The following is a 17,556-nucleotide window of genomic DNA, read 5'->3' on the forward strand; positions in this document are numbered from 1 at the left end:
AGCTCACCTTTATTACAGCCAATTGTTCATTTGGAAAACTATCATTAACAGGAACAGGATCATAAGCAATATTTTCCAATCTAGACAAGTTATCAGCAACAGGATTATCAGCACCTTTCCTGTCTACAATATGTAAATCAAATTCTTGCAACAGAAGTACCCATCTAATAAGCCTTGGCTTAGCATCTTTCTTTTGCATAAGGTATCTGATTGCAGCATGATCAGTATGAATAGTAACTTTTGAATCAACAATATAAGATCTAAACTTATCACAAGCAAAGACTACAGCTAACAATTCCTTTTCAGTAGTAGCATAATTTCTTTGAGCAGCATCAAGAGTTTTACTAGCATAATGAATAACATTCAATTTCTTATTTACTCATTTGTCCAAGAACAGCGCCTACAGCAAAATCACTAGCATCACACATAATTTCAAACGGTAAGTTCCAATCAGGAGGTTCAACTATAGGAGCAGTTGTTAAGGCTTTCTTTAGAGTTTCAAAAGCTTCCTTACAATCATCATCAAAAACAAAAGGTACATCTTTTTGAAGAAGATTAGTAAGAGGCTTTGAAATCTTGGAGAAATCTTTAATAAACCTCCTATAAAACCCAAAGATGACCAAGAACACTACGAATACCTTTAACATCCCTAGGATAGGGCATCTTCTCAATTGCTTCAACTTTAGCTCTATCAACTTCAATACCTCTCTCGGAAATTTTATGTCCCAATACAATTCCTTTATTAACCATAAAGTGGCATTTCTCCCAATTAAGAACAAGGTTAGTTTCTTCACATCTCTGCAAAACTTTATCAAGGTTCCGCAAGCAATTATCAAAAGAATTCCCATAGACAGAAAAATCATCCATGAATACCTCTACAATACTCTCGCAAAAGCCATGAAAAATAGCAGACATGCATCTTTGAAAAGTAGCAGGAGCATTACATAAACCAAAAGGCATACGTCTATAAGCATAAGTTCCATAGGGACAAGTGAAAGTGGTTTTCTCTTGATCCTTAGTTTTAACAGCAATTTGTGAAAACCCAGAATAACCATCAAGAAAGCAAAAATGAGTATTTTTAGATAACCTTTCTAACATTTGATCAATAAAAGGCAAAGGGTAATGATCTTTTTTAGTAACCTTATTAACTTTTCGATAATCAATGCACATTCTATACCCTACAACTACTCTTTGAGGTATGAGCTCATCATTATCATTAGGCACAACAGTCATTCCTCCTTTCTTAGGAACACAATGCACAGGACTAACCCATCTACTATCAGCAATAGGATATATAATACCAGCTTCAAGAAGTCTTAATACCTCATTTCTTACCACGTCCTTCATCTTAGGAATTAGACGACGCTGAGGTTCAACAACAGGCTTCGCATCAACTTCCATATTAATGGCGTGTTGGCAAATAGAGGGAGAAATCCCCTTCAAGTCATCAAGAGTGTAGCCAATAGCTCCTCGGTGCTTCTTCAGTATTTCCAATAGCCTTTCTTCTTCAAACTCTGAAAGCTTAGAACTAATAATAACAGGATATATTTTCTTATCATCAATATGAGCATATTTAAGATTATCAGGTAATGGTTTTAAATCAAAGACAGGATCTTCCTTTGGTGGCGGTGTTGTACCCAAATCTTCTACCGGTAAATCATGCTTAAGAATAGGTTGGCGAAGAAAAATTTCATCAAGCTCATCTCTTTCTTCCCTAAAAACTTCACTCTCACTATTCTCCAAATGTTGCTGCAAGGGATTATTAGGAGCAAGAACAATAGATGCGCACTGTTCAACTTTAAAATCATTATTAGGCAAATCAGCTTTATAAGGAGTTTTGGTAAATTTAGAGAAGTTAAACTCATAAGATTCACCAGCAAATTTAGTCAAAATTTTCTCTTTCTTGCAATCTATAATAGCTCCACAAGTATTTAGAAAAGGTCTACCAAAAATGATAGGACAATATTTACTAGCAGTAGAACCAAGTACCAAAAAGTCAGCATGATATTTAATATTACCGCATAGAACTTCCACATCTCGAACAATACCAATTGGAGAGATAGTTTCTCTATTAGCCAGCCGAATAACCACATCAATATCTTCAAGTTCACAAGAACCAATTTCGTGCATAATCTCCGTGTAAAGCTCATAAGGAATAGCACTAATACTTGCACCAATATCACATAAACCATAATAACAATGATCTCCAATTCTAACAGATACCATAGGAACACTAGCTTGCTTAGACTTATTAGGATGTGAAACAATATTAGAAGCATCTTCACAGAAAATAATATGACCATCCTCCACATTTTCAGTCACAAGATCTTTAACTATTGCAACAGCAGGTTCAACTTTTATTTCTTCTTCAGGTTCTATAGGTTTCTTTTCACTTTTATGAACCGCACTATTTATAACAGAGTACTCCTTCATTTTAGCAGGGAAAGGAGTTTTTTCAATATAAGCTTCAGGAATAACATGATCAATAGTTTCAACTACAACGCATTTATTAATAGATGAATCAATTTTATCTTTCTACGGTTCATGATACTTATCAAAATTCTTCTTAGGCAATTCATAATGAGAGGCAAAAGCTTTATAAAGATTTGCAGCAACTTGAGAATCAAGACCATAAGTAGCACTCATATTACGAAATTTATCAGTATCCATAAAAGCTTCAATGCATTTATAATCATAATTTATACCTGATTCTCTATCTTTGTCGTTCTCCCATCCTTCAGTATTTTCCTAGATCCGATTAAGAAGGTCCCTTTTAAACTCTTCCTTGTTGCGTGTGAATGATCCAGAACAAGAAGTATCCAGCAAGGTCTTGTCTTCAAAAGAAAGTCTTGCATAGAAATTATCGATAATAATATTACCAGGAAGCTCATGAATGGGGCATTTGAGCATTAAAGACTTCAATCTCCCCCACGCTTGGGCAATACTCTCTCCATCATGAGGCCAAAAATTATATATGCGGTTCCGATCCTTGTGAATTTCACTTGGAGGATAGAACTTAGAATAAAACCGGGGCACAATATCATTCCATTCAAGAGAATCCCCATTATCCAGTAATTTATACCAATGCGCCGCTTTACCAGACAGCGATATAGAGAATAGTTTCTTCCTCACTTCATCCTTAGCAATACCTGCACACTTGAATAAACCGCATAATTCATGCAAGAACAGTAAATGATCTCCAGGGTGGATAGTTCCATCCCCTGTATAACGGTTATCCACTACACGTTCAATAATTTTCATAGGTATTTTGTATGGTATCTCTTCCTCACCTGGCGCCTCATCCACTACCTTTGCAGTAGTAGCAGATTTCCCAAATAAACACTCGAGAGAAGATCTCTCCATAATGAATTATGGCTGCAGGCAGAAATAAAATCAGCACAAACAATAGAAGTTTCCCTTACCAATTCCACTTACCAATAGCGCTTCACTCCCCGGCAACGGCGCCAGAAAATAGTCTTGATGACCCACAAGTATAGGGGGTGTATCGTAGTATCTTCGATAAGTAAGAATGTCGATCCCAACGAGGAGCAGAAGGTGTTGACAAGCAGTTTCGATGAAGGATTCACTGTAAATGCTCACGAGACAAGTATTCGAGGAGTTTTGATGTAACAGGTGAATAAAGTACGAGTAAGTAAAGTGCGAGAGTAACAATTGCAGCGAGTGGCCCAATCCTTTTTAGCACAAAGGACAAGCCGGTTTGTTTACTTATAATGACCAAACGTTCTCGAGGACACACGGGATTTTAGTCTAGTGCTTTCGCTACATACGGCTAATTAATCTTCATTGTTTTGATAAGTGTTGTGTGGGTGAACCTGTGCTAATGTACCGCCCTTCCTAGGACTAATACATACTTGTGATTATACCCCTTGCAAGCATCCGCAACTACAAGAAAGTAATTAAGATAAATCTAACCACAACCTTAAACTCTGAGATCCTGCTATCCCTCCTGCATCGATATACCAACGGGGGCTTAGGTTTCTGTCACTCCGGCAACCCCGCAATTGGAAAACGAGTACAAGATGCATTCCCCTAGGCCCATAAAGGTGAAGTGTCGTGTAGTCGACGTTCACACGACACCACTAGAAGAATAACACCACAACTTAAATATCATAACATTGAATATTACTCAACCATACTTCAGTACTAACATTTAGACTTCACCCATGTCCTCAAGAACTAAACGAACTACTCACGAGACATCATATGGAACATGATCAGAGGTGATATGATGATGAATAACAATCTGAACATAAACCTTGGTTCAACGGTTTCACTCAATAGCATCAATAACAAGTAGAAATCAATACCGGGAGAGTTTCCCCTATCAAACAATCAAGATCAAACCCAAATTGCTACGGCGGTGACGATGTCCAGCGGTGGAGACGGCGGTGATGATGATGAAGTTGATGATGATGGTGATGGAGATGATGTCCAACTTGATGGCGGTGACGATGGCGTCGATTTCCCCCTCCGGGAGGGAATTTCCCCGGCGGATCTCAGCCCGCCGGAGAGCTCTTTTCTCTCTGGTGTCCTCCGCCCCGCAGAGGCGGCTGTAACTCTTCGCGAGGTACCCTCTGGAGCTTAGGTCTTCGGGACGAAGGAGTTCGCGAAGAAAAGGAGGCGAGAGGGGGCTGTGGGGCCCCTCCTCACAGGGCGGCGCGGCCAGCCCTTGGGCCGCGCCGGCCTATGGGGTGGGCCCACCTCGGGTCCCCTCGGCTCCCCCTTCTGGCTCACTTCATCATCTGGAAAAATAGGATTTTTGGTATAATTTCCGTCAACTGTTGATCTTCCGAAATATTGCATTCTGACGTCGCTTTTTCCAGCAGAATCTTGGCTCCGGTGCTCGATCCTCCAATAATCATGAAACATGCAAAATAGATGAAATAACATAAGTATTATGTCCAAATATGAAATATATCAATGAATAACAGCAAATTATGATATAAAATAGTGATGCAAATTGGACGTATCAGGGACGAACTCAAAGAGTCTCTCGCTGTTTGTAACTTATACATCACGAAACCCTCGGCTCCGCCTCCTATATAAGGGGTAGTCGAGGAAAAAAGAAAGCATCGATTAATTGTCAACATAACCCTAGTTTTTAGCAGTCGAGCACCTTTTCGGCTGAAACATTTGATATCTACTTGCCCTCTACTTTTCACAAAACCCTAGTCTACAACTTGTAGGCATTGACAAGTTAATACCTTGTCATTTACATAGACATACACCACTCTCAAAATTACATTTTCATACCTCTGATTCATTTAAAACAAAAAGCTCTAGCACATGAGTGATCCCGGCCTGTTTCCCTCTGCGAAGGGCCTTTCTTTTACTTTTATGTTGAGTCAGTAAACCTATTCCCCTCTATCTCAAGCAAGCATTTGAGTTGTTGTGATCCAACCATTTATGTGTTTTGATGTATTCAATCATATTTTTTACCCTTCCTTGTGTAGCATAATGCTTTTATCTGAATGAATATAACTTTGAAAGTTATCAATGACTGTAAAGAGACTGTAATGATTGATCATGTGATTTCTGCAATATAAGCTCTAATATAAAGACTCTGCTCGAAAGATAAGTACAATATGTTAATTGTTCTCTAACCAAGAACAAAAGTTTGTCATCACCAATTATGATTTTCTCTGTGCACCTTTATTAGTGACTCCCTTACTCATTGCAAGTTGAGTTATATAAGAGGAAGTTGCTGTCTATAATGACTTGTGTATTGGTAAGTGTGATGCTTCTTGTCCGTATTTTGTTTATCGACAGTTCACTCCATAAACCCGTGGTCTGGTTTACTAAGTTCAGCTTTCGCTTGGGGACACGCGAGGTCTAAGCTTGGGGGGAGTTGATACGTCTAAATTACATCACTATTTTATATCATAATTTACTGTTATTCACTAATATATTTCATATTTAGAGATGATACTTATATTATTTCATCGATTTTTGCATGTTTGATGATTATTGGAGAATTAACTGCCGGAGTTAGCATTTGCTGGAAAAAGGACCGTCAAGATACCATATTTCTGAAGGTCAGCAATTCCAGGAAAATGACCAGAAGTTCCTATTTTGCCTAACCCGGAGGAAGCCAAAAGGGGAGCCTGAGATGGGCTAGGAGGAGCCCACACCACCCCTAGGAGCGGGCCACCCCTGGACGCGCCTAGGCATGGTGTGGTGGCCCTGGACCACCAGTGACAACGTTCCTTCACGTATTTCATCCCCCGAGAACCCTAAACAGAGGGGGGGTGAACAGAGAAATATTCAGCCGCCACGACGGGGCGAAAAACCACAGAGAGAGAAAAGCTCTCCGACAGGCAGAAATCTGTTGGGGAAATTCCTTCCCGGAGGGGGGAAATTGTCGCCATCGTCACGATCATCGAGCTGGACTTCATCGGGATCATCATCACCATCATCTCCATCACCAGCACCATCATCTCCATCATCTCCACTCCGTCCCGTTGTAACATTTTGGGTTTGATCTTGTCTAGTTCATTGGGGAAACTTTCTTGGTGTTAATTACTCCTCTTAGTTGATGCTATTGAGTGAAACCATTGGATTAAAGTTTAGGGATTTCTATTTTCGTGCCCTCGATTCCTTAGTTGTGCTCAGTTTTCCCCAGCTCCTTAGTTTTTCCTCAGTTTTCCCCAAGACCTTGTCTGAAACCATCACAGATGCTGTAACGGCCGGTTGCCCGACGGTTGACCGTTATCTTCTGACTAGTGGGGCCACGTAGAGCCCGCAAAGACACGTCAGACCATCCATCTTTGTTTGACCGTAAGCATCGCTGTATCCCTGACCAAAACACGCACGAGTGGGGCTTCGGTATATCGAATGACAAGTGGGCCATGGCGCTGATACAAGGGGCAATACACGGGTAGGAATAGATTTTTAAATGGAGCTCTACAGCGATGGCACGGAGGAGGTGGCCTGCGGAGTGCCGAGATGAGATCGACGTCCACAAAGAACTGCATGAGGCGAGACCAGACGCATTAGATAGATATGAACTAGACGCGTTTAACCATGCAAAGAAGAGAAGAAATGGTCAACGACATCGACGACTACCTCAAAACTTTGACTGATCGTGTCCGACACGAACGCGAGCAATGTAGAGAAAACTAGTGTCTCTCCTTTCTGGCGTGTATAGATGGGTGCTAGAAGAGTGTGGTGGCGAAGGGAAAGACCTCGCGGTGGTCTGTGGCGTCCAACATAGCGGGGCGGCGTGGCCGTGCCCACATCGGCGTGGATGCATGTTCGGCATTGGCATCAGCATGTACATTCGGCATTGGCCTCGGTGGTATCTCTGGTGTGTCAGTGATCGAATGAGGGGACGGGATTGAGGGTGCATCCCGACGGTGACCTAGCAGTGGCATCGAGCATAGCCGTTCTGACCATGCCGATATCGGCATCGGCAAAGTTTGGAGGCTGTGGTGCTCGAATCAAGGAGGGATTTGTTTCTTGTACGCCAAAAGTGATTTGAAACAAGTTTCGTGTTGAAGGTTAGGTAACGAAAGTTTGTAACTAAGCCCAAAATTATACTAGCGCCATGGTGAGGTTCTTTTTGATAGAGCTATACGGTTGGGCAAACTTTTTTGACACTTTTTAGATAGGGTTCCTTGTTGTTACACGTATGGCATCATGTATGGCAAATTTGGGATCATTTGGAGATGTTCGAAAAAATCACTTTGCTTAAACGCATGCCGTTTCGTCTCACTGAAACCAGCTTTTCTAACAAGGTGATTTATTGTACCTCCTCTAAATGACCTCAAATTTCATACAGCTGATCTTCTATACATAGATAGATAGATTGTTTCGTTTTTATATTTTTCGAACTTTTTATTTCCCTTTATAATATCCAATTGATTTTCAGGTCAAAACCTCGAAAAACAGCATCATGTATGGCATCATTTTCGCCATAAATTTCAAATTTTGTGAAACTTTCCCTTTTAGATATTCCTTGTTGTTATAGATATGGCATAATGTATGCCAAATTTGGTTAGGTCTCCATGAAACCAGCTTTTGTAACAAGTTAGGTTTTTTCGACCTTCTCAAAAGGGATTTTTTTCTACCTTCTCTAAATGACCTCAAAAATCATACAGACGATCTTCTATACAAAGATAGGTAGATTGTTTCGTTTTTACATTTTTTGAACTTTTATTTCCCTTTATAATACCCATTTGTTTTTAGGTCAAAACCTCGAAAGTTAACATAACTAGATGGTGAACCCTTCCAAACTTCAAATACAGAGATAGATAGATTGGTTCGTTTATCATTTTTACCGTGAATAGTAATGGCTACAAGAAATCGGTGATGGTCTATCATTTTTTGCGTGAAAAGTAATGGATACAACAAATCGGTGATGGTTTATCATTTTTTGCGTGAAAATTAATGGCTACAACAAATCGGTGATGGTTTATCATTTGGGATTTTCGTGAAAATTAATGGCTACAACAAATCGGTGACGGTTTATCATTTTTTGCGTGAAAATTTATGGCTACAACAAATCGGTGATGGTTTATCATTTTTTGCGTGAAAAGTAATGCCTAAAAGAGTTTATAATTTTTAGCGCGTGAAAATAAATACAGAAAACCGCCCTTTAGCATACTTAGAGAGTGGAAGGTAACCGCCGACGAGAGAGAGAGGGTTATCCTGCCCGTTAGATCATACGATCAACGGTCGGCGGGCACGATCCGCGTGACATGGGCTAGACCAATCAGGGCAATGTTGCACGTGTGAGAGAATTTGTGGAGGGAGAGGGCAAAACTGAGTAGTATCAAGAAACCAAGGGTACCTATGTAATAAACAGACTAAGGGATTCAAATATGAGATTTAAAAAATGGAAAATGCGTGTTTTGTAGAATAAAACCCATCTTGGCCTATCTCAAACTATTTGCAATACAAATATACATGAGTGTGAGAATTGTGGCCTCATTTAGACAAAGTATGTTTTGGGGAAAGCTGTTTTGGGAAGGGCTTATTGTGGAAAACCATGCACCTTCATAGCTACTAGGTGATTTGAGAAGGCCTTTGAGAAGTGGCAATTTGTGGTAAAACTTGATTTATCTATGACTTATCTATGTTTTGAGAACTGACAATTTGTGGTGAAGACTCCATGAGTATGTGCCACTATTTTTTAGAATTTTTGCACATTAAATGACTCATTTAACTAGTTAATCCCATTTATTGACTGTCTGTTGACCAGCTACTTGAGGGTAAAACTGAGCATATTGCACTAGCCAGTATTAGCACTCAAGGGGAAAACTGAGCACACAAAAAATGCTAGTATAATGCTCGAGGTTATACCTGAGTATATCTAAATTTCCAGGGTTAGACTCGAGGACGCGTGTTGCGGTGCAGAAATGAAAGACGTGCAATATTTGACGCGTAGACGCCGGTCGCGGTGCAGAAGTCGAAGACGTGCAATCGTGGACGCGTGGCGCATTGCAGAAGTCCAAGACGTGCAGACGTGCAGCGGTGGACGCGTAGGACGCGGGTCGCATTAACCACCCCTTGCCTTTATAGACGCCTCCTCCCACTATCTCTGTCACTCTCACTCGCCTACGCAACGCCGCCTCTCTCACGTCCCATCATCTTCTCCAAAGCAAAAAACCCTCTCCCTCTCCCTCTCCTCTGCCGGCGAGATGGACAAGGAGAATGCCAATCCCATCGTCCACGGCGCCGTCGGCTCCAAGCGCGACGCCTCCCTCTTCGACGCCGTCCCCTCAACGGACGTCGCCGCCGCCTCCGCCGGTGCATCGGAGGCTGCTGCCGCCGGTCGCGGTCAGATCCCGCCGGGATGGGACCCCTACGAGCCGGTGCCGTACGTCCCGCCCCCGAACCGCTACGACACCTCCATAGAGGACCCATGGAACGAGGTAACTACGGTTTGCTTCCTTTTTGTTCCCCATTCCTTTTTGAACCCTATTTGTGCTGGTGTAGATGGATCTGTGGATGGATGAGTATTGGGCTAATATTTGCGCCGATTTTATTCCATTTTGCTTTGATCCCTCCTTGATTTCGTTCAAGATTTGGGTTTCGGCCGATCGGTTAATTTATGCAAGTAATAATGGGATCTCAATCAGTTAATTTATGCAAGTAATCATAGGATCTCAATCAGTTATTTTATGCACGAATCAAAAGATATCAACCGTTTAATTTTGCAAATAATCTGGAATGTGTTCAAGTTCAGATCTGGAATCTGTTTCTTTGCCTATGATGAATCGGTGGGCACAGATTTTTACAGGGAGGGTTCAGCGAACCATTTCTGTGTACAAATCTGTTGTGCATGAGCTTTGGTTCGCTTACACCGTCCCTGTAGACATATAATCGTGTCCACTCTAACTGAGGCTGCCTCTGTTTTTCCTAACTTTGTTATCATGCACGTTTGCAACTCATTCACTAATAAATTCCCGTTTGATATGGATCAGGTATGCGGCAGCGACGTCGGCAGCGACGGCGAGCACCATGACGTCAAGACTCGCCAGTCTTTGCGGAGGCTGCAGGTCGGCCAGGATGTCTCCTACCTCGACGTCGCCAAGGGTGTCTACAGGTGCCCCTTCTGCACTAGGAGGCTCGGCGGCACCGACTTCAACTGCGTCCTCACGCATGCCGAGAACATCGGCCACACCAACCCCAAGGTCGGCGCGTCGGTGAACCCCAACTCCTTCCGCGCCAAGCACTTGGTGCTCGGCATGCACCTCCGCAGCATCCAGCGGGTGGAGATCTCCGGCGGGCGCATGCCTCCGCTCAAGCCCAAGGCTCCCAAGGGGAGCAACAAGTGGAGGCAGAGGCGGATGGGGTAGGCGGAGTCTGGACGTGTCTTTCTTGCTGCCTCCTCCATTTTGTTGTTGGGATCCCTTTGTTGTTAGCTAGGGATCCCTCGTTGTTATGTTGTTAGTATGATGGTGATGTCTTCTTTGTGAAGAACCTCGAACCCTACTATGTTTGGCTGCTGAATGCAGCTTATTATCTATATTATCTATCCCTATTCTACTATATGACCTTGTGAATTTATCGTACATTCCCTGTAGATTTGCTTCTAGATTTAACTAAATACATATGGACTAGATGGAGTACTAGATTGGGCTCCCTACTAGATTTGCTGCCATATTGGGAAAACAACCAGGGCCAAAAGGCACAAATAATAATTGAAGAAAGACAGAAATGCAAGCTTCTCTAGATTTGATAGTAATTATGTGAAAAAAGGCAGAGAGAAGGAGGCAGAAAAGGTACTCTTAAAAGGGAAATGCCAATGGCCGAGAGAGACAAAACCCAGCTCCTGCTCACGAGCAACCAAACGCTATCTCGTCCTGTCCCACGCGGTCCCTTTCTACCAGCCCCACGCGACGCGGGCCCACACGACGCGGCCCCACACGTCAGCACGGAGCGGTCAACTTAACGGGAATCCTGCCGTCTGAGCTGCCTTCTGCGGGTTTCAAACAAGCACTTGGGGAAAACTGAGGAAAAACTAAGGAGCTGGGGAAAACTGAGCACAACTAAGGAACGGAGGGCACGAAAATAGAAATCCCTAAAGTTTATGTCCAGATTGTTATTCATCATTATATCACCTCTGATTATGATCCACATAATGTATTATGAGTAGTTCGTTTAGTTCTTGAGGACATGAGAGAAGTTAAGATGTTAGTAGTGGAACTATGTTGAGTAATATTTAATGGTTTGATACTTAAGTTGTGGTGTTATTCTTCTAGTGGTGTTATGTAAATGTTGACTACATGATACTTCACCTTTATTGGCCTAGTGGAATGCATCGTGTATTTGGCTACTAATTGTGGGATTGCTGGAGTAACAGAAACCTAAACCCCCGTTGGAAATCCAGTGCATGAGGGAGTGTAGGATCTCAACGTTTAAGGCTGTTGTTAGATTTATCTTAATTATTTTCTTGTAGTTGCGGATGTTTGCAAGGGGTATAATCACAAGTATGCATTAGTCCAAGTAGGGGTAGTGCATTAGCATAGGTTCACCACACAATACCTACCAAACTAATAAAGATTATTTAGCTGCGTGAAGCGAAGCACTTGACGAAATCCCCGTGTGTCCTCAGGAACGTTTAGACATCATAAGTAAAACAATCGGCTTGTCCTTCGCTCTAGAAAGGATTGGGCCACTTGCTGCAATTATTATTAATGTCTTTTATTTAATTGTACTTTATGTATTTGCGCTATCAAAAACTCCTGAAAACCTGTTTGCTAGTGTTTATAGTGAATCCTTGATCAAAACTGCTTGTCAACACATTCTGCTACTCGTTGGGTTCGACACTCTTATTTGTCGAAAGTACTACGATACACCCCCTATACTTGTGGGTCATCAATGTCAAGCTAGACGATAAAGCTTATAGTCGACTGGAGTGAGAACTTAATGATTGGCATGACACGTCAATCATTGTCCCGACATATTAATCATTAGCCTGACATACTTGACACGACGGTCACTAGTCAGGGGACTGGCGCATGACGGTTATTTCCATCACAACGAGTTGGTACGGGTGAGCTATAGGCCAGCACAAATCCATCATGGATCCGTGACTGTCAGCAAGCACGGCCATCTATGATACGAGATTCCCCGCAGAATTTCAAACCATCGTCATCACGTCTTCTTGACAGTTTTTGGACATTCACTGACGAAGTAAAATCGTCAGCGAAACCCGAACTAGTTGTAGTGGTTGCTGATTAGATACATGTGGATACCGTGGAGGTATTGCACGTGAGCCAGTTGATCGTGGGAGTAGTTTTAGGGATAATAAATCTCCTTGCGACTACACGAGTGTAGTTGTGGGGACCGACTTGTGACTACATCAGCCTTGTTATTGACAACTTTCTGCTAGCTCCATTTAAGAAGTATGATCCATCATCTCTCTCCTCGCATATGATACTGGTTATGTGCTATAGTTTTGTTTTTGGTATAGCGCGTTCCCCATCGCCTCAAACATTTGCTCCTCCTCGCTAACTTAACACTCAACCTCCTACCCTCTGCCCTGCGATGGCTGGATCGAACAAAGAAAATGATGATTCTGAGCTGTTTCAGAAGGTGTTTTCTGAAGGTCCCCTTGAAGACTCGTAACCAAATGCAACGTCATCACCGCCGCGAGCCTCGTCGGTTCGTCCAAAAAAAAATTGACTCTGCAAATGATAGTGCAACTCTATCTGTTTCTCTCTTGTTTGGCCATTCTTACCCGACGAAGGTAGCACGACACACCTCCAGCTGCTCGTTGCTTGCGGTGAGCTGAAGCGTCCAGATGCCACCGTCCCACCTCGAGTATAACATTGTGTTCAAATAATGTTAGTAGCAGTAGGAAATACTGTCAGTAGCCTTGGTCAATTTTTTTTTTTTAAACTTGGTCAAAAAAAATACTGTCAGTAGCAGTTGTAAGTCGTTCAGACAAAGCAATATACTGTAAATATTTGTGCAAGCAACCAATATTGATTTGGATGATATAAACATCACTCAGAAATCTGAAAAACAAATTCATGATAAAGATAATACTGATTTGCATGATAAACAATAAAGATCAATTTAGCTGCGAATAGTGCCGTATCAAAATATAACAATGTGTTCTCAAGTACTCCTGCTGTTCACGTGGTAGAAATCAATATGGTCGTCTAGCTGGGCATTACAGATATCTGCCTTGACCTTCATCTCTGTTTCCCTGAATAGTTTCTCAGTAAGCATCTTGGCAAACCTCTGTCTACATGACAACAGCCAAATCTTCCTCACATCATCTTGCCAAAACTCTATCTACAGACACAGAATGCTTCATTATGATATAATACACGTATCATGTAACCAAAAGGGATAACTTTGAGATAAAAATTGAAAGAACTAACAAGTGTAGATCATATAGCAAAGACAATCATAAATGCCTACTCTAATACGGAGTATAATCTAAACACACAATTTCTTTTGCAATCACTCTATGAACCCTAGCCTACAGAGTACACGAAAATGTAATATGAATATATGCAATAAAGAACAGCCTTATTTATAAGTATTCATGCATAGCAGGAGTGCAGCATATAACTTATTGCTGATGGAAAAAACGTAGATGATCAACTGTCAAAATGAAAAATGGACCAAATAACATAAATGTAAGAATGTTCCTAGTGCGAAATAGCTCAGATTACCGTAATGTGTAATGACCAGTGATATAGCTCACACGTTTATTTGATTATAAAACGTGTTTAATTCGATTATAACAATGAACCAAATAATATAGACTCTCTAGTCCCGGTTCATCTCACGAATCGGTGAGACGAACCAGGATCAAAGGTCCTCCACCACGAGCCCCCTAGCCACACCACGTGGCAGCGCCTTTGGTCCCGGTGTATATTTGAACCGGGATCAAAGGGTTGATTGTGTGGGTACATAATAAATCATTTTGCAAGTAAATAGCAGCACAAAATTATACCCTATATAAAAACCAGCTGATTTTGTGCTCTCCCGCTGATTCAGGCACTGTTCATGTGCTAATTTCGCTCACCATTTCCAGTTATTGCTTGACACTTAGGCTTTCTTAAGATTGTTTCCTTATCTTTCTGCGTAACTGCAAGCTTTTGAATTTTTTTTGGATGTTTATTTCTCCGCTGGTTTTCGGTTGCCGATCACCCGAACGTCCCAGGAAAGAGAACTAAAGGATCTGTCTAGCGGGGGAGCCTAGCTAGCGGTCGACCGCCGCATCATTTCTAACAGGGCCGCGTTTCCGAGAACGGAAATCAAATCAGTTTTGCCTATTTCCAATAATTTATTCGCAGCCAGGAGAGAATCGAACCCACGACTTTGTGCCCCCGCGCGCCGATGCGAGACAGAACTGACCATCAGACTACCCACCACTTCGTGTCCTACTAGGAGACGGACAAAGTTTGTACTATATTCAACAGCGCAGCAATAGTAAATCATGAACTTACTCAAAATTTAAATAACGTAGCAAATGAACCTCATGTAAGATGCAGACCATGCAAGCAATATTAGACTGGAATTAATTATATCGGGGTGAATCTATTCTAATTATAAAAATAAAACATTCTATTTTGAAAATAACTTTGATTTAAAATTTGTTTCACCAATAAATCGGTCAAAACAAGATCTTTAAAACTAGCATCCATGTTAAGATATTTCAACAATTTTTTCGACCGAAAATTTATCATCCCTCTGCACATTATTGATGAACGGTAAATGTGAAAAATTACTAACTCCAAAATTTAATTTTATTTAGAATATTAACTACTTTTTTATTTCACAATTTATGAACCGTAAATGTGAAAAAATACCGACCTAAATAACTCCGCTAAGAATAGAGATTTTCATATTTTAGAAACATTTAGCTCACAATTTATCAACCCCTCCACCCGTTATTTATTAATGGTAAATGTGAAAAGTTATCAGCCTCTACCCATTATTTATCAACAGTAAGATATGAAAAGTTATCGGTCTGAAAAGCTTATTTTATTTAGAATATCATTGGGACATTTTTAGCTCCCAAATTTATGAACCCTTTACCAGTTAATTTTCAACGGCAAATGTGAAAACTTATCAATCCGAGAAACTAATTTAAGTTAGAATATTATGAGAACATTTTTAGCTCACAATTTATCAACCGCACTTCCCATTATTTATCATGGTAAATGTGAAAAGTTATCGACCAGAAAAACTAATTTTATTTAGAATAATTTTGAAAATATTTTTAGCTCATAATTTATCAATCCCTCTATTCATTATTTATCAACGGTAAATGTGAAATGTTATCAACTCGAAAACATAATTTAGTTAGAATAATTTTGGGAACATTTTTAGCTCACAATTTATCAACCGCTATGTTCGTTATTTAGCAATGGGAAATGTGAAGAGTTATCAACCCAAAAATTTAATATTATTTAGAATATTTAAGAAACATTTTAGCTCACAATTTATCAACCCCTCCGCTCGTTATTTATCAATGGTAAATATGAAAAGTTATCGACCCAAAAAGCTAATTTTTTAGAATATTGTGAGGATCTTTTTAGCTCACAATTTATCACCCGCCCTACCCATTATTTACCAACGGTAAATGTGAAATGTTATCGAGCCGAAAAACTAAGTTTATTTAGAATAATTTTGGGAATATTTTTAGCTCACAATTTATCAACCCCTCTGTTCGTTATTTATCAACGGTAAATGTGAAAAGTCATCGACCCGAAAATTTAATTTTATTTAGAATAATTGTGGGAACATTTTTAGCTCACAACTTATCAACAGATATGTTCGTTATTTAGCAATGGTAAATATGAAGATTTATCAACCCAAACATTTAATTTTATTTAGAATATTTTAAAAACATTTTAGCTCACAACTTATCAACCCCACGCTTGTTATTTATCAATGGTAAATATGAAAAGTTATCGATCTGAAAAGCTATTTTTTAGAATATTGTGAGGAAATTTTTAGCTCACAATTGGTCAAACCCTCTTCCAATTATTTATCAACGGTAAAATATGAAAAGTTACCGACTCCAGATTATCAACCCTGTGAATACTATTTCCCCAAGAACATGAGAAACCTTGATAAAAAATATTTAATTTAATTAGCAAGTGGTAGTTCATTTGAGTTGCAAGTGATTTCCTCCCACCCGTCATTTTCCCCTAGAAGAACCACTGTCCTGAAAAAGGGAATAAAAGAAGATGGTCCAAAAAACATAAATTTTGATACAAAAGTAACAAAAAAAGGAAGCTCAAAAAGTTTAAAGGGAATTGAGAAAAATGAATTGTTAAAAGGGAATTGAAAAGTGATATTTATTTGAGTTGCAAGTGGTAGTTTATTTGAGTTGCAAGTGGTTTTCCCACCCTTTATTTTCCTCTCTATTCGTTATTTATCAACGGTAAATATGAAATGTTATCAACTCGAAAACCTAATTTAGTTAGAATAATTTTGGGAACATTTTTAGCTCACAATTTATCAACCGCTATGTTCGTTATTTAGCAATGTAAAACGTGAAGAGTTATCAACCCAAAAATTTAATATTATTTAGAATATTTAAGAAACATTTTAGCTCATAATTTATCAACCCCTCCGCTCGTTATTTATTAATGGTAAATATGAAAAGTTATCGACCCAAAAAGCTAATTTTTTAGAATATTGTGTGAATCTTTTTAGCTCACAATTTATCAGCCGCCCTACCCATTATTTACCAACGGTAAATGTGAAATTTTATCGACCCGAAAACTAAGTTTATTTAGAATAATTTTGGGAATATTTTTAGCTTACAATTTATCAACCCCTCTGTTCGTTATTTATCAATGGTAAATATGAAAAGTCATCGGCCCGAAAATCTAATTTTATTTAGAATAATTGTGGGAACATTTTTAGCTCACAATTTATCAACCGATCTATTCATTATTTAGCAATGGTAAATATGAAGATTTATCAACCCAAACATTTAATTTTATTTAGAATATTTTAGAAACATTTTAGCTCACAATTTATCAACCCCTCGCTTGTTATTTATCAATGGTAAATATGAAAAGTTATCGACCTGAAAAGCTATTTTTT

General features: G+C 40.0%; 1 long non-coding RNA gene across 1 annotated transcript in view; it reads right to left on the reverse strand.

Moving 5' to 3' along the window:
- Positions 1-13,438: 13,438 nt before the first annotated feature.
- Positions 13,439-17,556, reverse strand: part of LOC127313777 (uncharacterized) — a 71,196-nt gene continuing 67,078 nt past the window's right edge. Inside the window, exon 4 of the long non-coding RNA XR_007859201.2 lies at positions 13,439-13,773. This is a non-coding gene — a long non-coding RNA (uncharacterized lncRNA). The remainder of the gene's footprint in view (positions 13,774-17,556) is intronic.

Source organism: Lolium perenne, chromosome 7 (assembly GCF_019359855.2).
Source record: "Lolium perenne isolate Kyuss_39 chromosome 7, Kyuss_2.0, whole genome shotgun sequence".
Taxonomy (NCBI): domain Eukaryota; kingdom Viridiplantae; phylum Streptophyta; class Magnoliopsida; order Poales; family Poaceae; genus Lolium; species Lolium perenne.